Source organism: Pituophis catenifer, unplaced genomic scaffold (assembly GCF_029215685.1).
Source record: "Pituophis catenifer annectens isolate HBS135680 unplaced genomic scaffold, rPitCat1.0.hap2 SCAF_4, whole genome shotgun sequence".
NCBI lineage: Eukaryota > Metazoa > Chordata > Lepidosauria > Squamata > Colubridae > Pituophis > Pituophis catenifer.
The window spans coordinates 84,169,479-84,192,752 of NW_027256884.1; the positions used below are offsets into that span (position 1 = coordinate 84,169,479).

A 23,274-nucleotide genomic window follows, 5' to 3' on the forward strand; every position below is an offset into this window, starting at 1 on the left:
ACTGTAAATTATATGGGCACGTCTATATAGAAATATGTATGAAAGTAGGATTATTATTGCTACATTAAAGCAATGAAATGTCAGAATACTAAATATATTTTTATTGGACAAGACACGGTATTTTTGAAAGCTCATGTATTATTGAACTGTACATTGTATAGATATCAATGTGCTCAAAATTAGATATAAATGTCATATTATGATATTTGTTTTTGGAATAATTTAAATTTAGAGTTAGGGTTAGGATTAGGATTAAAGTATAAATAAATACATTTTCAATCATGTCATAGTTTGGAAAATAACATATTATAGCGTTATATGTAAGTTATATATTAAACTGTGTTAATTATTAAATAGTAGGGTTATATAAGTGCATACATATGTAGAAATTAGCTCCGACAGGTTTGAAAATATGTATTTGCAATCCATTTATTTCTTCATTCAAGATGGTGCAAAAGAGCCATCTTTTTTAATACAACAACTGAAAAAAAAGGTTAACAACCAGAAAGTACAAGCAACCATTTTTGTTTTGAAGAATTAAAAAATACGGGGAAGGTAATAAAAGCATTATTTCAACAAGATAAATGTGAATTGCAGATAGATTGAGAATGAGTGTACCATTGTCGAACAACATGACATAACTAACGCTTAAAAATATTATAATCATCCACAAGGGGATTGTGTTCCTAAAATCTATATATTTTAACAAATAAAGACATAATTTGATACACACCCATACATATGTTTCAGGAATTTTTTGTTTGTTTGTCCAGTTTTCCACATGATTTTTTTCTTTTCTGTTTTTCATAGGTTCACAGCTATTGTTCGAATTTTGAATTACACTATACTATAAATTGAATCATGAAATTACAGACATTAAACTTTGTACAAAATGTTACCCAATAAATACTAATTACCATTCATATCATTAAACATATCCTGAAACAAGATGCAGATTTTGTCTTCCTTCACCCAAACTAAAAAAATAATTATAATATTTTAGCAAAACATCATATAGTATTCAGTATTATTTCAGTATATTGTGTTCATTTTTGTTTGTAACTGGAAATGCAAATTAAGTTTTTCTAATGTGCAAAAAATCATTTCCATTTTTCAGGAAAGAAGTCAATAGTTGAGTTTAAATCATTCTATTCCAGTAAAATGATTAAGATTCAATAATTTCTTAAAATGAGTATCTGATTTGTAGCCAGTTTTAAACAGTGACACTGCTTCATACAATTTAAAGAAACAGAAAAATAAATAAAATTATTAATCAACTTTTTAAAAAGATGAACAAGATTAAAATTTATTTATATTGAAATTAAATTATTTCTTTTCATCCTATTCTTCATGGTCATACTTAGAAAAATTATATGTTCTTATATCTATGTACTTAAAAATTTCCTCAAAAGTAGTATAATAAATCTCTGCATTTCAACCTTATTTTTTCTATACTAGAACAAACTTGCCTCTAACCTCCATATCAAGTGTAATTTATTTGGAATATTTATAAGGCTGATGTACATTAAAAATGCTATGAATATAACTCTAGGTAAGTAAGCATCTTCACTGTCTTCTCCAAAGTTTTATATTATGGGGTGTGTGTGGGGAGGTGGGGGGGTGGGGGGAAATCTTCACAAGCTGAATCCGAAGCACCAAATGTCATTATTTGTAATAATAATGTACAGGTTTGTAAGGGTCTTTTTAAAGACCATTGTGATATTTAAACAATCTTATATAAAACCTTTATGTACTAAGTACATGCATACAATTAATATTTCAAACCTTTACATTTGGTAAAGGTTAAAGCCTATTCTGCATTCTCATGGTTTGTCTTTCCATCAATTCCATTGATTTTTAGGGTCAGAGGCTTCATTGATCAAAGAAAAAGCCTGACACAGCGAAAGAGTCTGCCAATTCCAGACAGATCAATCACACCTTTGTCTGCTTTCTATATATAATGGTTATTTATTCTACATCTTAGTGGTTTTCTGTCAAACAGTTTTTAATGCAGTAATGCTACTGAGAAAAATAAAAGGGAAAATATTCCACTAACAATATTATAAGCATTTTTTCTGGACTATCTGAGGTTGTATTACAATGAAACTTGGCCAGCACCCTAGATTTAATTTTTGCATTGATTTTTGACCTGGTATTTAAGTTTCTATCATGAACATTTTGTAGGAAACAAATTAAAGGACAGTCATTGTAAAAACTGTGAGTAAATATATATTTCAATCAGTGATTTGATTGGATAGAACAATAGTTACAACATATAATTTGAGCATTCGGTAACCCAAGGTCTTAATTGGTAAGATAATGGAGTTACTAGAAGTTTCTATGTCCTACTGAATTTTTATATCATTGCTTATTCATAGTAAAAAAAAATGAATTTTTTTTCTTCTAAAGTGCATTTCTACCAATTTTAAAACATATTATCTGCCACCAGAAATTACAGAGATTCATTTCCATTGCTGAATATAGTCTTGTCCTTGATTTTATAACTGCAACTTCAGTTTCCTAGAAGCTGGAATGCACATGCATATGAATTTCATGCAACACAATTCTGCAGAATAAAGGTTGCCATTTTCATATAAATTCTGTATGTAGTTTCAGATGTATCAAACTATATGTTTTCCATACTTAAGGGTTAAACTGAGCAGCCTCCCATTGATAAACTACACACCACAATAATACATTCTTAAATATTGCAAGGTAAGACGAGTATTCAAACACATACAGTTACCACTGAAGAAATGAAATTGAATTCATAATATTTTGGAAAACTTTTGAATAAGACCGTTGTTTAGCTTACATTGCAAGGCTATGTATAAACCATAAACACTTTCAATCCATACACAAGGGCTACACAAAGACTCTTCTTTTAACCATTTAATCTGGTAATTTATTTTTTCAACTATCAGATAAATCGAAACACAGCTGTAACCAATGACTTGCAGATTCACTTCCCTGCCAGCTGGATTTTGTTTTGCTGAAGCAGCAAGATATATTTTTATATTGTTCCCTTCTGTGCATCTGGAGAAATCACTATTAAAGGTGAACAAAATACTTACTGAAAGAAACTCTACCAGAAATTTCAACTCTAGGCAGAATTATTATGCCACACCACATAGTTCTTATTTTGTGAATTTCAGAATCTTTAGAAATTTGTAATTTATAATTTCCTTTAATAGAACTAAAATGCAGCTGGGTTTTTTTTTTTTTTCTGTTTCAAATTCTTGATTCTTTGGAAACCTTTCCTACATAGATACCCAGAACTAAACGATTATCATTTTTATCAGAGTGAATCAATCTACTGAAGATGGAGACTTCGGCACTGAAATGTATGGACCATAATTAACCCCGGTGCTCAAAGTTGGGTATTAGACATTAGATAGAGGTTTTTTGTTTTTTTGTTTTTTAACTTTCTGGTATATGGTACATTTCAGTGAAGAAGTCTCCATCTTCAGTAGAAGGGTTAGTGATCCAAAAATCACCAACCCTGCCTCCATTCCTACGGAAGAACTGTCTCTCCTTCTATCCTAGCATTTACATGATGAGAAACACACAATGGTTCTCAGAGTAGAATGATTTCCCATATATTCAGCTCAAGGGAAAATTCTTAAAATTAAGTAGCTTCTAAAATGCTCCTCAAACTCAGTTCATTCTTCCACAGAGAGTATGCTAGACTCTGAAGTGAAAACAAAACGAGATTTGCATAGTGAACAGTTTTATTTAAAAATGATTTTTGTTTGTGTGTGTGTATGTGTGTGTGTTTTATGTAGGCAGGCACTGGTCAGAAAAATGTCCTCCATTATCAAGTTTTATTTGGATGCAAGTATTGTTATGCACTATTTTAATGAGTACTATCAAACATTAGCAGTAGATTTCCCCAGTTTTTACCACACTCATTCTCCAGAGTTTGAGTCAAAATTGTTTTAAAATAAAATTTTAAAAAACCACATATAAATCTCTCCTGGGGAGAATATATATTTCTGAATTAGATGTTGTAGGACTGTTCTATAGTTGATCTCCTATCCTGAATCCAGATTACTCTTCCTCAGTCATGGTCTCTTCCAACCAGTCCATTTATGTCCAGTAAAGATGTTTACTGATAATGCTTACTTGGGTATAAGGGACATAATGGATGGATTAGACTTTGTATCTTTTTAAATAGAAAGACAACAATATTCTATTCTATTCTATTCTATTCTATTCTATTCTATTCTATTGTGTTCTGTTCTGTTCTGTTCTGTTCTGTTCTGTTCTGTTCTATTCTATTCTATTCTATTCTATTCTATTCTATTCTATTCTATTCTATTGACATTTGTAATGTACAATTTATAGTTGTAAACACATATGCTGTTTACCATATTGTAAACAGTGCTAGAATCTGTGTTCAACAGTTAGTGCTCAGTTTAATCAGGTCTAGTGAAATAACATCCCTCCTGAAGGCTTTGCCGTTTTACCATTATGCTATTAGTTTGTAGATTTAATTTGAATTGACAGGAAGCCAGCATGGTAGGTTCTCTAGAATCTCTTTAATGATTATAGAATTACAACTTTCAGGAATGATCAATAATAAACCTCCTATGTGGGAGACATAATTGGAACCTAATTTAGGGCTAGTTTCTCTTATATAGTCAGAGATGATATACAAAACATGGAATTATTTCTGATCTTGGAATCCCTAACTGCTTTTTTCCAGAGGGCATGTAAAGTGAGTCTGCATTCTAGCCCCCTTATTATTTAAACTATATATTAACGATATTGTGGCAAGATTCACAAAATTAGGACATCATTCTCCAAACCTGGCAGGAACAAATCTTTTGTATCCAGGTGATGTGGTCATCATTTCTACTTCACCTATCAGTTTGAAGGAAACCCTAAAATCAATTGCCTCCTACTGCAAAGACAGTAATTAAATTATTAATAATGAAAACAGAATCTTTTTTCAGTCTTCTAGAGAAAGAAAAGATAGACTAAAAACAACTTTGTGAAAAGCAGAACCAACAGCCACAGTGGATGAAGAGTTTGTAAATATACTGGCTTTTCAAAACCAGATAAGAGGAGACTTAAGGTTGTCCACAAGTGCTTCAGATAGCTGCTTCTTGCAAGGAGATTGCAAGAAAGTGGTCTCTAGTGGGTTTTGAACAGTGGGGGAATAGCTATATTGTTCAAACCACAGTCAATGTCTTTGGAAGGACAGTATTGAATATTTCCATTTCTAATCACTTTTGGAAATTCATTATTAACTGCTTTTCAGTTTTTGAAACCTGCAGTTTGGATCAACCAATTTGAAAATATCACATGAATTTCCTTTTAACACAAAAAAAAAATTAATGACATGTTTGGAAAAAATATTGGGAGGGGGAAATTAACAGCAAAAGCATAGTTAAATTTTTAATTTTAGAAAGCTACAGACAGAATAAGATTTAGAATGAAATAAGATTTAGGAATTAATTGTAAAGAGTTCTTTACATGGGGAAATGCTTTTGTTTTGTTTTGTTTTTTTTAATACTTTTTCCTTAGTTTTTTCTTAGCTTTCTTTTTTTCCTCTCTCTCGCCTTGTTTATTTTCTGCATCTTATACTCCTTATTTTTATTCTATCATTTTTCTAGTTTGCATTAGTTTATTGTTGTCATTATAACTTTTAATAAAGTTATTAAAAGATGCTGAAAATAATAAAATAAGTTTTCATAAGTTAAGTTAGATCCACTGTTTTTTTACAGAACTTCAGTAGTCTCTTTCATAACTTATATTAGAGCATTAGAGACTTCCTTTTCAACCTGCAATTATGGGGAACACAAATTCCCTATCAAATTCTTCTGTGGGTATTTCTGAGGAATAATGCTACATTTATCTCATAGCCATAGATTTATATGTGTTATAATCAGTTATTAGTAATGAAAAAGTAAGAAAACAGATTGTGCTATTTTTCAGAAAACATGAGAAAGCTGTTTCTATTTTTTTCCCTAAAGAAATTGAGATTCTTTTTTTTTAAAAAAAATAATCTTGATTGTTAAACATGGAAGACGTACATATGTTTGCTTCTGTTGATGCTGTTAATTTCTTTCATAATTTTTTTCCACTATAATGAAGCTACCCACCTCAATAAGAGACATCCATCCATCTTCCTAAAATTCAACAGAAAAGGAAGGAACTTGTGAACTACTAGAAAACTTGTAACACATGTATCTGTTCTCAACCACATTGATGTTTATGACATTTACTGTCATATTTATGTTATGACATTGAAGATAAACAGGTAAGCGGTGGAGTTCTCATGACAATATGACTATACATATTTGCTCACTTGTCTAGCCCTGTCCTCTCCTGCAAGATGCATAGGTCTTCAAACAACAAGACATTTTGACTTGTGGCCAACTTCTAACTGAATAAATGTAACAGTTTTTTATTCCAGATATGAGGATTTCATTAAAAAAAAACCTTCTCTTTTGAAAGAAATTTGAAAACCAATTTTCTTATTTCAAAAGAAAGAATAAATTTGTGGATAATATTGTTAATTGTTAATAATATTGTTAATTAATTAATTAATTAATATTGTTAATATATTGCTTTATTTTAAATCTTTCAGATCAATGGATCTGCAACCATATTCTCAAAATCATGGCATCTTGATCCTAATGAGCAAATTTGCAAACATTTCCAATTTTAACAATGCTTTTAAAGGTGAAAAGATGAATGTAAGGTTGGCATCTGTATATTAAAATAAAAAAATGACTGTTTAAAAAAATGAAAGGAGGAAATGAGTATGTTTGATATATCTGCAAGATATCTATCAGATAATACCAGGTAATTATTGTTGTAACATATGCAACCCCCCCCCCAAAGTCTTCTAGTTACAACATTTACTTTTATATAGAAAATATACATATCTGGAAGAAAACATTTAGCTTGCTTCCCCCAAAGTATGGTAGCATGAGCAAAATAATTTGAACCATGTGGCAAACTGTTTTACATGAATGATTTGACTCATTTGCAAGTCCCACATGGTTGTATTTAGTGTGATCATTATAGGCAAGATTTTCCTATAGCACTACAACCTTATCCTTCAGTAAATATATATTTTTTTAAAAAGTGTTGGGTATGTGGGTTCACATATGTATGTTTTCACTCCTAATATAATGCTTCCTAGGCCTAGATATGAATTTGTTTAAATATAAATTAATGCACTAATAATACAAGATTACAAAAACATGTTGCAATAATTACAGAAATAAACCTCTTACAACTTTCTTGGTCTTCCCCTTCTTCCCCACTAAATTAGCTGCAGAGTGGGGAAGAAGGGGAAAACCAAGAAAGTTGTAGCAGGGTGCAATTAAAAAGATATTCAAAATGAGAGAGACATTAAAGATAAAAGGTCTGGGTATGAATCAGTATATGTAGCTGATAAGGATAGGGCCAAGATTGGAGAGGCTTTCAATGGAAGTTTACCCCAATAGAAAAATGAGGTAATGTGCATTCTAATGTGAAGAATGAATATTCACCAAAAGAAGCAAAATTATCTAAGAGTATTCTTCTGCCCCTCTTGCTATATGGAAGTGAGAGCTGAGTTAATTTTTTGTAGTTTCAAACAACATTCATTGAAAGCCTCTCCAATCTTGGCTTATTCTTGTTTTCTTTCACATATATTTTTAAATAACTTTTCATATAGTTCCATCTTGCAGACCATTGTTCTTTACATCACATCCGTATATCAAAATTGTATTCTCCACTAACTTTTATAATGCATTTCTGTTTTCTTGACATATTAACTGAACTATCAGTTCCAAGATGGGCAGAAGAGTACTCTTAGATAATTTTGCTTCTTTTGGTGAATATTCATTCTTCACACTAGAGTGTACATTACCCTATCTTTCTCCCATTAATTGCACATCTTTCTACCATTAATTGCATATCATATGTTAACTGTTTCTTAAAACACTCTTCCTATTTCAACTTTTCCCACTGTGCCCAGCAACTTCATTTTTGGCTTTGTACTCAATCACTCCTTTGCTAATAGCTCCCTCATATGTCAAAAGCCACAAATGATGTGCAATTAATCCCCATTGATAATATGCTTGGTTTTTCATATACATTTTGATTTTAAGGTCAAAATGTATTCCACTATACGCATCAATCCTTTTCTCATTCCTGAAAAGTCTTTACTGTGTAGTCAAACTCATGAATATATGAATGTGTTCCAAGAAAAAACATAAACTACATTTAAAAAGGACAAATAATTTAAATTATAACTCAGATTTCTTCACAAATGTATCAGAAAACAATAAAAATTATATGAAATAGTGCTGGAAAATATTCAAATCCTAAAATTTTTCACATTGTTACCTGCAAGTAAAGCAGAAACTAATAGAAATTGCCTGCTAATGCACTTTAAATTCTTAGACTCTATGCAAAGGGATCACAATTGTATTCACTAACACAGTTGTGTTGGAATACCTCCTATCACTATTGTAATGCACAGATAGCAGATGACATCTCAATCCACACGAACCCTATTTTCATCACATATATGCCAGGTACACATATTGGTGTACATTAGACTTGATGAAAATGGTTTCAAAATTTTGGTGGAGATTTTCCTCAATGGATAAACACCATACATACAGCTTATGCTTTTAGATCATCCACAGTGATTAGATTACTTAAAGAGAAAATAGAAATAGAAAAAGGAAATGTATTTGTAGGCTCAAACCATAACGTTTTATTTCAGCAAAACATTAAAATAAGAGATCAGCAGATTCAATAAAGATAGTCATTGTCCTGTTTTTATAGCATTTATAAAAGCAAAGCTTTGTTTAATGCCAAATTGCAAATAGCATGAACATTCCAGACAAGCCCAAACTAACAATCAGAAAATACTTATGAAAAATAGAGAACGCATCATATTTTAACTGTTTCTTAAAACACTCTTCCTATTTCAACTTTTCCCACTGTGCCCAGCAACTTCATTTTTGGCTTTGTACTCAATCACTGCTTTGCTAATAGCTCCCTCATATGTCAAAAGCCACAAATGATCCTAACGATTAGTGCCTTATACTATTTCAGAAGTGTTTGGATGCTTTATACTGAAAACACCTCTCAAAAACTCTGATATATTTCTTCACCTAAAACAAGCAGATTTATGAAAATGTTCTTTTATATTTAAAAAAAACATTAAAATGTACTTTATGGAAAAATAATTGATTTTTTTTCCAAATACAAATAAAAATGTATGTATTATAACTATAATATACAGAAGCGTGCCCCTTTGTTTGTGAATGCAAATATTCCAGATAATGTTCCTACAACATTTCCAACTTTACTATAAATATACCTAAAACAAGTTGTCATTCTTTCTCAAATAATATGATGTGTAATTATAGAACAAGAACATTAGCTTCTTTCATAACATTGTAAATAAAATAGTAATTTGAATATCAATAACACTTCATCCAGGTAGTCCTTGACTTATGACTATTTGTTTAATGACCCAAGCTAGGACAATGGTGGAAACCACAGCTTGCACTTATAACTGATGCAGTGGCCCCATGGTCACGTGATCAAATTTTGAGTGCTTGACAACTGGCACATATTTATGATAGTTGCAGGTTCGCAGAACTGTGATCACAACTGTGAGCTTTCCAGGGTGTTTTCAACAAGCATGGTCAATGGGGAAACCAGATTAATTTAACCGCTATATGGTTTACTTAATGACCATGGCAAAAAACTAATAAAATGAGGTATGACTCACTTAACAATCACATTACTTAACAATGGAAGTTACAGTCTGAATTATGGTCATAAGTCAATGACTATCTATAATATTTTTTCTACATTTACTACATAATGCTTGGATAGATTAAAAAGATGATGAAATCTTTGAAGATTCAAGTGTGCTCCAAGGAAAGCTAGAAGGTTGTACAGTTAACTCCTGGGTGTAACTCTAAACCATACAACCTACTACCTCAACCCGGATGCACACAGCTTGTAATGTCTTCTGATCTTCTTCTGTTTAAGAAAAGTATTTTCATAGATTGTCATGTTTAACTTGAGTGTAGAAGGATCACTGAACATTTGGCATCTGCATTTACTTTTGCACAATAAGATAAATTATGAGGTTGTAATAATTCAAATAAATCATACTAAACACATACATTTTAAATGCTTTTTCAGAACAATAAACCTTAGGGCCACTTTACATTCCAGCAACAAAATATTTTTGTCACATATTTTTCCATGATGCGCTTAAATGTATGCATCATTGGTCTGGCATGTAGAAAATCTCAGATTTCATCTGTTGAATCAAATATATTCTTTCAAATATAATGATAAGGTAACAGTTGATCTAAAAGATCTCTGTTTAGTTTCTTTCAATCACAATAGATCTGACAAATATATAGGAAAGTCCTGTATACAGTGGATATAAAATGTTTATATATCCCTGTAAAAATGCCCTGTTAAAGTTTTTGAAATATAAAAAAATCAGACCATCTCAGATTTCTTTCCACAGTTAATATAACATATACAATTCAATTGAAAAACAAACTGAAACCTTTTAGGGGGAGAAATAACAATTTAAAAAGTACAATAACATGGTTGCATAAGTGTGCATACCCTCTTATAAGTTAGTATGTGGCTGTGTTCAGAATTTTTATATTGAAACTGTCATAAATAGTAGCCAGTACATACTTGCCATTAATTAAAGTAACTGACCAAGCCCATATAAAATTCAGTTGTTGTAGTTGGATTTTCTGACATTTACTCAGTTGCCTCTTACATTAATGGCATGGTCTGTCCTTACTTACAAAGCATCAAAGGGATCTCATTGTTGAAAATTATCAGTCAGAAGACGGATAGAAAAAAAATCCAGGGCATTGGATATACTATGGAACACAGTGAAGACAGTCAGCTACAAGTTGAGAAAAATATGACAGGAGTAATATTATCAAGAATTGCATGTCCCTCTAAAATTGATGAAAAAATAAGAAAAAAAAAACTAGCCCAAGAGGCTTTTAATGGTCTACAACAATATTAAAGAAGCTGCAGGAATTTCTGGAAAGTACTGGTTGTGTACTACACATGACAATAATCTCCCATATTCTTTATACTGTATATCTGGGCTGTGGGGTAGATTGGCAAGATGGAAGTCTTTTCTTACAAAGAAAAACATAGAAGCCTGACTATATTTTCCAAAACCTACATCAAGTCTTGACAAAAGCATTTGGGAAAATGTGTTATGGTCCGATGAGACCAAGGTTGGACTTTTGGGGCATAATTCCCAAAAATATGTTTGGTACAAAAACAACACTGTTGATCGCCAAAAGTACTCCGTACCCTTTGTAACATTGTAGTGGCAGTGTTATACTTTTTGGCTGCTTTTCTGCAATTTAGTCAAGATAGAGGGAATTATGAACATTTCCAAATGTCAGTCATGTTTTACACAAAATGTTCAGGCCTCTGCTAAAATGCTGAAGATGAAGAGGAATTTGACCTTTCAACATGACACAGCATATCTCAAAATCAACAAACAATGGCTTTAGAAGATCGAAGTTCTGGAATGGTCCAGTCAGGGCCCAAACCTGAATTCAATTGAAAATCTGTGGGATGACCTGAAGAGGGTTGTGCACAGGAGATGTCCTTGCAATCTTAAAGATTTTGCAAGGAAGAGCGGTCAAAGATTCCGAAGCTGATTGGCTCTTACCCCAAAGAGACCGAATGCTGTCATAAAATCAAAAGGTATTTCAATGAAATATTAATTTATGGGTGTGCACACTTATGTAACCACTGTCAAGCTTCAAAAGACATCTTGCTGTTGCCACTATTATTGCATCTCAGCTTGTCAACAAGGGCAGAGGGAGCGGGAGATAGATCACGGCCAAACATCAAGATGTTGGCATTAGAACCAAGGACATTTCGGCAGGTATTTACAAAAGCCAGAAAGACTTTCCCACAACAATATCCAGAGACTGTATTGAGCAATGTGACCTGAGCTAATTGGGAGGGAGGAGTGGAAGAATGTGAACTTTAACTATGAGGATTAGCACAGAAAGATCTATATCTGGTTTTGCCTTCAAAAGTGCTGAAGTGATGTATTCAATAAAGGCTTTGCATGAAGAGTATTGGATCATCTCGGTGGTGCTTGCTTTGGTTGGATTCATCAGTCGGAACCTTGACAACCATATTACTGTAAGTTTTTTATTTTTACATTTCATCCCTGAAAGATTTCAGTTTATTTCCCTTTGAATTGACACCTTATGTTATATTAAAAGTAGGGAAAAATCTTAAGTGCTTTATCTTGGTCTGGTTTTTTTTTTTTACATCCCAAAATTTTGATATTTTTATATCCACTATATGAATGGTGTGGGTGTGGGTGTGGGTGTGGGTGTGTGTAAATGTGTAAAAGAGTGGGGACCCATTCTGTAATGTAACCGTATTCCATAATGTTCAGTAGCTCCCAATTTGCCCTTGGGCTAAAATAAGTTATCTATCTTTGCTACAGGGCTTAACATATAAGGAGTTTGGCCAAATTTTGTCTCCACAAGTCAGATATTAATATTTATTTATTTATTTGTCATATTTCTATACTGCTCAGAATGTTCATCACCAGACACTCTACAATATTAGCACATTTTATGATTCTAAATGTACAGGTAGTCCTTGATTTAAAATTACAATTGAGCCCAAAATTTCTGTTGCTAAGTAAGACAGTTAATAAGTGAACTTTGCCCCATTTTATGACCTTTCTTGCCACAGTCGTTAAGTGAATCCTTGCAGTTGTTAAATTAGTAACGCCATTGTTATATGACTATGGCTTCCCCATTAACTTGTCAGAAGGTCGAAAAAGGTGATCACATGACATCAGGAAACTGCAACCATCATGAATCAATTGCCAAGCGACTGAATTTTGATCAAGTGACTATGGGGATGCTACAATGGTTGTGTGAAAAATAGGCATAAGTCACTTTTTCCAGTGGCATTGTAACTTCAAATGGCCACTAAAGGAACTATTGTAAGTTGAGGACTACCTGTACAATATATGCTTGAACTCCTACCATTAATGCCTCTAGGTATTTTTATGCTCCCACCTACATCTATTCATCTCTTTCTCTCTTTATTCCTCCACCAACATCATTTACAAGAGTATAAATCCCAATGGGATGCAATCACTTGCAGTTATTATATTTTATAATCCACAGATTTACAGTCCTGTACAATTTTTATTGCTAGCTGTGGAATGGCCAATTTTGTATTCCCAAATTACAACATTTCTATATGTACTAAGTACTAAGAAAGCCAACTTCATTTTTTATCATTAGATTTTGTTTATTGGTTGTAATCATTTAAAAAATAATTTAAAAGCATTTTCCCGGTATGTATGTATGTATGTATGTATGTATGTATGTATGTATGTATGTATGTCTGTACTGTGGCATAAATACTGATTGCTTGAAAATAGTTGCCTAGAAATCAGTAATGATGCTTGATATACCTTGCTATGTACACATCTGTTAAATCACCATACTGACACTGACCCATAGAAACGAGCTTGTGCACGGTATTTCACCACAAGATCGGATCTACGGGTTTATGTCAATTGGCACGCATGGAAATAAATTTGAAAAAACAATTACTAAGCATTTATAAGGCAAAGCAAATCTCAAATTCATATTTGAAAAAATGATACAAATCATAATAAGTTGGTTACAATCATGCATGTTTTAAATATTGAAAAAGTACTCAAAAAGTATATTTATCTAACAGATCTATGACAAAATCATTTGCAGAAATTTAAGAATAAATTTTGGCTAGTGAAATACTGATACAGTAGTTCCTCGGTACTCGACTGCTTCAAAATGTGGTACTCAATGCATTTTGATGCAAAAATGTTATCCTGGAACTCATTGTTTGTTTGGTACTTGATGTACTGCAATAGGAAAAAAGGGATGGCCAAAGGGAACAGACAAGAAGTCAGCCCTGCCAGGAAGGTCACTGAAAAAAGAAGAAGGAGGCAGCCGCAGAAGGTGAACAGGAAGTTGCCCATGCTGGAAAGGTCACTGACATAGGAAACGGGACATAGGACAGGAAGCTCTTCTCAACCAGAACAAAGAGCCATGTGGTAAGTCACATGGTTTGTTTGATACTCGTTTTAGTGCTTATTGCTCCTCTCAAAACCAATTAATGACGAATACTGAGGTACCACTGTAGCTCACATTTCATAATTCAAAAATAAAAATGTGATGCAAATTTACCAGTAAGAATGAAAAATCAAACTCTCAATCCAAAAAAAGCATTTATGCAAACAAATATCTAGCCAGTCTGATTAGCTTCTTAAACTCAGAGAACAAAACAGATTTCTTAAATCAGCATTCAGATAGTAGCAACAAATGTAAATCAGTTTGTTGTGTATTCTTTAAAAAAAATCATATTAAGCAGGAAAGATCATGACAGAAAATGAAGTGATCCACCTACATATCCCCATATAATGTCTTCCATTAGAAGAAAAAGATGGTCATGCGTCATGATCTATATTGGGCTCCCAAAGTGCAATGAGCTCCAGTATCAGTAGTTAGGTACACTATGTTTCCTTTAATAGATTGTACTATAAAGTCAAACACTGCAGGACACTCCCTGATTTATTAAACTTGATCAATTAAAAAAATCTTCATTATTTGTCACTTTCATCATCATAGACTTTGCTTTAGAAATATTAATTCTTTTATTCCAAAATATCATTAAGTTTTCCTAAAATGTTTTTTCCAAACAAACCTATGATAAAACGTTATAATGTTATCATATTTCATTCCTAGAATGGAATACATATTCTGTCCGGTAAATATAAATAGGATTCTCGACTCAAAGGATTACTACAGATAAAGTCATTGCAATACACATTATTTGTGACATTATTTCACATACTTTAAATAAGGAATTCAATTTGGTTCTCTTTCAATGATAAATCTCACTTTCATATAATGAATCCAAAATATTTAAATAAAAGTTTATGGCAAGATAAACTTAGACACTGTAGTCATATAATTAGTTAAAAGTTTGCATTGAAACATTACTTAAATAGCATGTATGAGACTATATAAAAATATATTTAATATTTTATTACCTTATTTAGTTCTTATATGATCAAATTCTTCATCTGTTTTTTCCATTTATTTTTCATAACACTATAATAGAATTAAGAAATACAGCATGAAATAGTTCTCTATTAAGAAACCCTTAAAAATTATATCACAGGATCATGTCATTCTCCCCTGATGCATCTCCTGAACTTTTTGGCAGGATATACTTAACTATTTTTTTTCAATAATTAAAAGAAAAGTAATAATATACTTTTACCTTAAAATAGTAATGGGGAAAATATTTTTAAATGGACAAAACAGAACAATATGTTAGTTAGCAATGAGACTAATGCTGCAAATCTATGCCTGATGAACCTGTTAAATATTGTAGCCTAAACTATGATAACTTTTACTATAATAATTATCATTTTATAAAAGCAGTAACTTCCTGTTTATGAAATATTTATTTTTTCCACTAAAACAATTGGTACCAAATTTGGGTGTAAGTCCATCCCATCAAAAGGGAAAATGATTTTTTTCTACTGCTGTTCCTATTGTTTTTGTGAATGGTCATTTAATGAGCAGTTGCTAAACAAGAATATTTTTTTTGTTCCCTTTTGTTTTTGTTTTTTTTAAATCCTGGTGACTGCAGCTTTCTTGGAAAGCTTTCAGAAGTGGTTTGCTATTGCCTGTTTCCTAGGGCTGAGAAAGAATAAACTGGCCCAAATCACCCAAGTGGCTCCATGGGTCAGGCAGCACTAGAACTCTCAGTCTCCCAATTTACTTAATAATTTAGCTAAAATACTAGTAAAGGGTTTATAGTTGTGAAATGTGAATAATGTTTCACTTGGCAGTAACTGTGAGCACTTTTCAATCAACAGACAAAAATAGTTCGCAATAACAGAATAAATTCCATACATGAGAGCACGCAGTGAATTATTAGAAATATTAACTGTTTATGGAGTGATCTGTACGCCTGTAAAAGTACAGATCTGTACGCCTGTAAAAAGTAATAACTATTACTTTTTATCAATAATGTTTAATTTAATATATATATAAGCCTTCTTAGAAGTTCCATAAGAATCAGCATTTTGTTTTAGCACTGACTAGAAAGCTGAGTTATTCTATCAATTTCATGGAGCTTGACCCACTCTGTTTAAGGGAAAAAAATTGAAATCCTTAGCAGTCATCCCCATATAATTAATGTCATACTGATAATCAAAGTTAAACTGAATAAGAAATTGACACAGGATATCTGCATTATTTCATCACTTAATTAAGATTAAATGTGGCCCAGAGTTAATCATAATATTCTTGGGTTTTTATTTTTGCATTTTCAGCAGTATTCTAACATGAATTAAAAAGTCCTTAAAATCAATGCAACTAGTTAAGCAATCAAAATTAAAAAGAAAAAGAAAAGCATTGACATAAAAGTGCTATATATCTGTTTGGGAAAAAAGTCAACACATAATACATTCATCTTACTGGACTATGTCTGAAGTACCCTAAGCATGCCTTCATTATTTTTGTGAACAACTGCAGTAACTTCATTGCCAAAGTTAGGATAGATATCTCCCTGGGTACTGATCCAGGCTTAAAACCATAAGGTCTGTTGTATTTTTGCTATTTCTCTGAGAATTCTAGTCACACACAACAACACCCAATAAATTCTTGTGATAACTCTCTGTGAAGAACTAGAAGCAAGGCAAACCAGCCCCCGTATAAAAATAACAACATAATCATTGTGCTGATTTCATAAAAGTGGATTGCAAAACTTGCCAAGGGAAAGGGGCAAAAAGTCAGAATGCCAGCTGAATACACAGTGCTTATAATGAACTCAGGGAGTGCTGTTGCTGGGTTTGCGCTTATCAAAGGCCTGTTCAGCAAAAGTCAAGATGCCTGTATTTTTCAGCAATCAGAATTGGGGGTATAAGCTTTCCTTCCAGCAAAACACAAATAATACATTCAAATATAGACACCTTCATCTTCTTTGGAATGGGAAATCCTTGGTGGAGAGATGTTTGTTTGTTTGTTTGTTTGTTTGTTTGTTTGTTTGTTTGTTTGTTTGTTTGTTTGTTTGTTTTATTTGTCAAGAGCGTATTTGGTAATAAGTATAAGCATGGATTGGATACATAAAATCGGTACAAATAGAAGAAACATTAGGGCAGGAATGGTAGGCACACTGTTGCTTTTATGCACACCCCTTACAGACCTTTTAGGAATGGGGTGAGGTCAACAGTAGAGGTGAGGTCAACAATCACTTGCAGAATTTATTTGAAATAGGATACAAAGATTCACTATTTTCTGACACATTCAAGAAAAAAAGCAATAGGCAAAAAACTCAGGAAGGTTGTTTTTTTTTTTAAAAAAATCTCTGTTGTATAATTGCAAAATATCATCGGTAAAAGTTGCATCCTTTTATCCAAATATTGAGTGCATTCTCAAAAATCATTCTGTGAAGGCAGCTATTGTCTACTTTATATCCAAAGTTCAGTCCACTCTTCATACCGGTAGCTAAAAAAATGCATCACCACTGAGATTTAGGAGTCATGGTAACCTGTACCTGGCCAGCTGCCCACCTTTTCTGCCCATTAGCCAGAGGCAAAATTATGCTGTGTAAATGTAACAATGTCTGGGGAGTGGAGCGTCCTGAAGTGAATCTGATCCTTGCTCATTCTTTCATTTGCTCCTTGGCAGATATAGGTGGGCTGGCTGGGACAGGGGAAAGAGAGGGAAAGAAATAGGGCAGCTTCTAAATACAGCAGTTAAAATATTCGTACACTTGCATACTTCAGAGCTTGCCTCTACTGAGTTACATTCTTAAAGAATTGAAATAGTTTTTATTGCACATATTTAATGTTTAAAACAGTCTTATTTTTTTTAATTAGTCATTAAATGAGGATTGTATTTTGTTTTCTACTTTTTTTCTGTTTCAGCTAGCTTTGTCAGAGGTCTATTCATTATTGAAGCTTATAACCAAAATTTCTTTTCAGCTGTGTCTTGTTTTAGTTTCATTTTTAAGTCAGTTATACTTTTACATAACTGACTTATCTTGTTCTTATTTTAAAGTTAAAATTTCTTGTTACTTTTTTTTAAGTTAGTGGTTTAGTTTCTAAATCTACAAGTATGTGGCTAATGATTTGTTTTGTGAAGATTGATAAGGCTAAATGTATAATAAACTTTTTCACACATATTATATATTTCTTAGGGGTGTGCTGAAAAGCACACTATGGCTTTCCCAGCATAAAAGTGCTGTATCTTCAAAGTTTAACTTATTGTCATGTTTTATATATTTTAAGTGAGAATTCTATTCTGCATTTTGGTAGGTATACTTAATAAAGTAACAACTATGTGGTTTTTATATTAATTCTTATTTTCTTTCTTTTTGTGTAAGGGAAAAATAACCACATTCTTCTAATCATAAGGAATTACTGCAGCCTTCATACATAAATTAAAGAAATTGTATAGCCACAATATAAGCAAACTACACCCATAATTTGACATTTCTCCAGTTATATCATTTACACTTGTGGTCTTACCATTACTCATATCTTTAATAACTTCCTTTATATTATATTTTGAAACCTACCTTTAAGTCATTTTTTCAATCCCACTCTTGAAAATTTTATTCCCATAAAGATCTATAAATCATCTTTCTGACTTAAAAAGTATTTTTCAGAAACAGAAATAATTATTTCCTCATTTCATTTGCATGCCAAATTATTTAATTGTGAATAATTGTTAATTTTATTAACGCCTAGAGGTATTTTCAACCTTCTTCATCCATTTTTGAATAAGATTGTACAATATTTTGAATTATTGAAAAACCCCTTTTTTAAAAGACGTATATATTGTACATGTTCAATATATAACAATAATTTAACATGTTTAGGAATATATGGGGTTTTCATGCTCTAATAATAACAAATGTGTGTGCGCATACAGATAGATAGATAGATAGATAGATAGATAGATAGATAGATAGATAGATAGATAGATGATATGTTAATATATTATGAATTTACAAAAGTCAATAGCAAGTAAAGTTGGGATATAGTTGCAATTAGGAGTGAGAATTATTGCTTGCTCATTTATGAATTTTATTATATGTTTGAGTTTTGTGTATGGAAAACTGTTCTTTTCTATTTTATTTTACATTATTTTATGTTTGAACAAGGATTACTCAAAATTATCTGGTAATAACTTTATTGAGTAATAAAGTTTAAAAAAACTTTATTGTTTATTTCACAGGTATATTTTGCAGTGTATATATGATAATGTATTATTTTCTGCCTTCTTACATTTTGCAGGATTCCTGTCTAAACAGTATTTCTTATCTATACTTTTTTATTACATACTTTTACCATGTTATCCTGTAATACCACCTATTTTCCTAGCACCATGTAACAATTATTTTCACTCTTATTTTCAAGCACTCTCTGCTTTAGCCTTTCTTATATTCACTTTTGGTATATTTGAATGAAAAATTAATCTGTTTTCTACTTTTTATAAAGAACGTTTACTTTTTCTTGCAGTTGATCACTTATTGGAGTTAGTTCTCATAATAATAGAAGGAATATGGCTACAGAAACAATGAATATATGTACATTGTCCTACTTCTATTAAAAAGGCAAGTCTATGTACAGAAAAAGCATAAGGAAACCCACAAGACATTTGCCAGATTATACTTCTTACAGTATATATCTGTTTTTCTTTTTTTTCAAAATTTTTAAAGTTAAGAATTAAAATGTGAACTCACAAATGAATGACCAATTGCAGAACAAAACTAAACAGAACAAAAAAGTGCATTAAAAAAGAAAAATATATACATATATTGTATATTACTTACTTGAATATTGATAAATATATTGCAATACTAGTAGTTTTCTTCCCTTGCAAAACAGGTCTACAATAATCTGCTACAACTCTATTGACTCAAACAATTTGATCTATCATTACCTCTTGTACAAAGAAACAGTTAACAGGCGAGCCCAAGAACAGAAACTAACTTCAAAGCCCTTTGTTAACAATCCACTACTTGCCGAAATCTGAAACATCATCAATTTCAATTTCAAATTTAACCATTACAGTTATTGTCTCTGGTCCATCCAGGATCAAATATCTTTGATTGATTCTTAATAATAGAACTTTTCCTTAAAATTAGAACTAAGGTCTTTCCATATAATCACATTTCAGTCCTGAAAGTCATAGATCTCTGCTGTAGGTATATCTACAGCATTTACTGTTCAAAAGTTCTATCTCTGTTTTTCATTGGAAAGATAAGTTATTTGCAAGTATTAGAATACAATAAAATCAATGATTAAATAGTATAAATTATATTTCTCAGATGGCCTGCTTATTCAAATTTGACTTCCTACCTCTCATGAGAAGAGGAAGTTGATGAATGTTATGATCAATTTCAATTTGAAATTGAGAAAACATGCAATCAAAGTAGATGTGCTGTTTTGGTTTAAGACAAGACTGCCAAAATTGGCTATAGTAAGGAGAAGAATATAGGTTGATTATTCAGCCTAAAAATTGACATTATGCAGGAAAATGACTTAACAAATTTCTGCTACCTACAATAATTTCTTCATTACTAAATATTCTTGTGAGTTCTGTTGCATAATATTACAAATAAATCTAGCCACTTGAAACATAAATAACCAAATTAAAATTACCATATTTTGGACAATGCTGGAAAAGGTAGAAAGAAAGGGGAAAGGATGACCAGCAGCAAGATGGATTGATTTGATTACAGCACTTATGAGTTTACTATTGGAACAAAAACAAGAGTTGGACAGATCATCCTGGAAAATTGTGTGAATACTAAGAGGTGACACTGGCTTAAGTTAATCAATGAAAGTAATAAACCAAATTATATCTTAGAATAATTCCACCATTGTTCCATCCTGAATATGCTGCTTTATATTATTCTAATTCTTTCTCTTTTATAATTATTCTAATTCTTCTTTATACTCCTCATGTGCCCTTTTCCTATTTCAGTAACTACTCAACAAGTATTAAAATTTTCAATTTAAAGCATGTCAAATAGCATAGTTCAGTGATCCGAGGCACTGATATTCTTTTTAGAGTACTCCCATTAACTGAACTCTAAATATATTCTGTCTTCTTTTACATTCTACTGATTTATGCATCACACAGAATAGAAATCTCTTTCCCCTTTCTCTGTGTTCTTGGAGCTCAATAATAATGATGTTTTTCTAGATAGAACACGAAAATCTTATTCAGTCACTTCCATTCTTGAATGGGAAAGAATGTGGGATCCAAGTATTGCTGGACAATAACTCATAGCATCACTGTTCATGCTATCTGGATTTGCAGCTGTCCATGTTGGTGCTTGCTCATGATAACAGCTAATCTGATCTAAAATGTTACAAATATCTCTGGCATTTTTCTTCAGGAAAGAGCAATGAGTGTTGATAGCCTAAAGTTTAACAAGGAAGAACACTGTGAGGACTACAGAAAAGAAAATGTTTAGCAGAGAAAACATTTGAAAATATCTTCTGAATTATAGCTTTATCAAATATTTACTTCTTCAAAATAGCTTTAAATAACATAAAATCCAACTAAATTGAGGGGTTACATTAATTTCCCCTGTAAGAAAAGTTTTTGTTTTTGTTGTTGGTAGGTTTCTTCAATTCATTGTTGAAAAGAGAAAAATATACTTAAATATCCAACTTGTATTTTCTGATTTGCAGTATTTGCAAAAGCAATAAAGAATAAAAGCAATGAAGAAGAAACTGGAGAATAATAATTATGCCAGTCTAATATTTCCAGACACCATAAATAAACAAGGTTGCAAAAGGATGGAGAAATGCGTAATACCAAAGAACCCACTATCAACATTGATACCATCACAACACTAAGATAAATTTAAGAGGACCAGACCGAAAAATGTTTTTCAAAACTGGCTCAAAGGAAAGGGAAAAAAATGGAAGCATTTTTCATAGTCGGATTTTTAAAAACATTTAATTTATGCATAGATTTTGATATACTTTTGCAGATTCTTTTGATCTTAAATACGTTCCAGGAAATTATGGAATTCCACAAATGGATCTTGTGCAGCCTCAGTGACTGACCAAAATATTTTTTCCTTTTTTTTTTAAAGCAGTGCAAAGTGTAATCAAATAATTTTTAAATAATCTTTTAAATTATACTTAAAATATCAACTTATTTTCATCTTTTTATACCTTTGAGATACTTTTTAAAAACAAAACTGTGTGTTTTGTTCTATTTTGATTGAGTCCCTTTGACTGAGCCGCAGTGGTCTCCCCTTAGTGAAAGAGACTTGACCCTCTGAACAATTGAACAATGTTGAGGGATTGTGTACATTTTTCAGATTCAAGAAGACCATTTCAGACATTTTAAAGTTTTGTTCTGACCATGAAATATATGGTTTCATTCTCAGGATGAAACAAGGATAGCAACCTGACCACTGCATTTAACCTGTTTTGTGAGTTGTGATTTTGAAGCTTCCCACCCACCACAAAAAAATCTTTTACAGGCTAGTCCATGGTGCAGCAGAGACTGATCTTATCATTATTACTGATCTGGACTAGATAGCAATAGCAATAGCAATAGCACTTATACTTCATTGTGCTTTACAGCCCTCTCTAAGCGGTTTACAGAGTCAGCATATTGCCCTCAACAATCTGGGTCCTCATTTTACCAATGTTGGAAGGATGGAAGGCTGAGTCAACTTTGAGTCGGACAGGATCAAACTCCTGGCAGTGGGCAGAGTTAGCCTATGATACTGCATTCTAACTACTGCACCACCACGGTTCTGGATGGGTGATAGAGGAATGAGGGTTTTAGGGGAAACCCACAACACTGCTTCTACCCTGCTAATTTACCTGATAACGTTGCTGATTTTGTTTTAAAATTTGCTGTGACACAGAATTTATGCAGCTGGATAGGGAATTTCATTTCTGTTACCCTGCCTTATTTTAAAGATAGCTAATGCAAAGGGGTGTTTGCCCTTTACACAAATGTTGCTAATGCTGCTGAAGTTATATATAAAAACAAAGGCTGCTAGGATATAATGCCTTTTAATGGTACACATTTTTCATACAATTAAGAAGCAGCATTTGCTCTTTTTTGTGTTTTGCTTTGTTGTGCTTTTGTTCAACAGCCAACAGACACCCTTATGTGCAAGCATAAACATCAGTTGCTT

At 31.9% G+C, this 23,274-nt stretch overlaps 1 long non-coding RNA gene across 2 annotated transcripts in view; it reads right to left on the reverse strand.

Annotated features, from left to right (window-relative positions):
- The window catches only part of LOC139316726 (uncharacterized), a 135,558-nt gene that overhangs the window by 69,976 nt on the left and 42,308 nt on the right, over window positions 1-23,274 (reverse strand). For both annotated transcript variants that reach the window (XR_011600387.1, XR_011600386.1), the window contains exon 2: window positions 15,122-15,182. This is a non-coding gene — a long non-coding RNA (uncharacterized lncRNA). The remainder of the gene's footprint in view (window positions 1-15,121; window positions 15,183-23,274) is intronic.